The following is a 1,659-nucleotide window of genomic DNA, read 5'->3' as shown; positions in this document are numbered from 1 at the left end:
TTCTCCTTGAACTCAGCTGTGGCCGATCTGTCCTCTCTCCCCCGTCCTTAGCTCCTTGAGGCTCTCGAGGGTTCTCTCCTTGAGCGCAGCTGTGGGCAAACCTAGAATCCCTTCTCTCAGGTGGCTGGATCAAACTGGTGGCTTCCTTTATCCCTGTGTGTGTCCTCTATGTCTCCATTTATATCAGACCCAGCAAGAGGGCAGAGACCCCAGCTGTCGTGGTCCAATGGAAATGACCTCACACCCACAGGAATGGATTAGTTAAAAAACAATCTTTTTGTTTTTGGGACTTCATAAAAAACTTCAAATTGTCACTGCCAACATTTCCCCTTCTGGGCACATATCCAATGTAAATATGTACATGCACATGCTCATGAAGAGATAGGTGCAGGGAGAGTTAAAGTGTCCCATGCAGCATTTCCAAGCTACAGACTTTTGAGAATGGGATTAAGTGCACAAATACCGTCTGCTTGAGTTTGAAAGTGGCAGTGATCCCAGTATGATTAGAAATGGGATATGAACACTGCCTAACAAAACCCTTACCTAATTATTACCACAGACAAGTTAGACCTCATGCTAAGTAACTCAGTAGTTAATATTACCTATCGAACATTTATTCATTGCTTTGTGAGAAATTGAATCTATTGCTTGCTTGTGTAAATATTTCCCTAAGTACTTGACATCTGTTGGCTTTTTTTAAAGGATTTATTTATTTATTTATTTATATTTCTCTCCCCTCCCCCCCCCAGTTGTCTGCTTTCTGTGTCCATTCACTGTGTGTTCTTCTGTGTCTGCCTGTATTTTTGACGGCGGCACTGGGAATCTGTGTCTCTTTTTGTTGCAGCTTCTTGCTTCGTCAGCTCTCGGTGTGTGCGGCGCCACTCCTGGGCAGGCTGCGCTTTTTTCACATGGGGTGGCTCTCCTTACAGAGCATACTCCTTGCGCTTGGGGCTCCCCTACATGGGGGACGCCCCTGTGTGGCACGGCCCTCCTTGCGCACATCAGCACTGCGCATGGGCCAGCTCGTCACAAGGGTCAGGAGGCCCTGGGTTTGAACCCTGGGCCTCCCATGTGGTAGGCGGACGCTCTATCCATTGAGCCAAATCCACTTCCCTGTTGATTCTTTTAATCCCCCTGAAAACAACTTAACAAAACCTTCTCATTCCCAAGAAAACAAAGTGTTCACAGTCCAGCAAATCATGATAGTGCTGTGAAGTTCAGGAGTCAGGCAAATCTTACGAAGACCACATAGGGGACGACTTAATTTTGGTAGGTTGGGGTTGGCTTCTCCGGAATGGTGATACCTAAACTGCGATTTTAGCAAGACCAGAGGAGAAGGACTCAGGCCAATGGAGATACTGGGGAAGATAATTCCAGGCAGAGGAGGTGGCTGGTGAAGGGTGTAGACAGGAATCAGCTAGAGTGCTTAAGCCAGGGTACACACAGGCCAGGCAGCGGAATCTTTGACCGATGGGAAAGCAGAAGAGGAGGGGAAGGAAGGGCCAGTCAAAGAAGGCCAAGGAGATGAGGAGCGGGGTTATGTGTGCATGTCATTGGGTATAAGAAATGCATTTATATCTCAAGGACGATTAGAACTTCAGAACAACCATTACAGGACGTAAAATGCTTTCAGGAAAAAAACACGATCTGACGTAATAG

This window comes from Dasypus novemcinctus, chromosome Y (genome assembly GCF_030445035.2).
Source record: "Dasypus novemcinctus isolate mDasNov1 chromosome Y, mDasNov1.1.hap2, whole genome shotgun sequence".
NCBI classification, from domain to species: domain Eukaryota; kingdom Metazoa; phylum Chordata; class Mammalia; order Cingulata; family Dasypodidae; genus Dasypus; species Dasypus novemcinctus.
The sequence above is the reverse complement of the archived record's forward strand: the minus strand, read 5'-3'. Positions refer to the sequence as shown.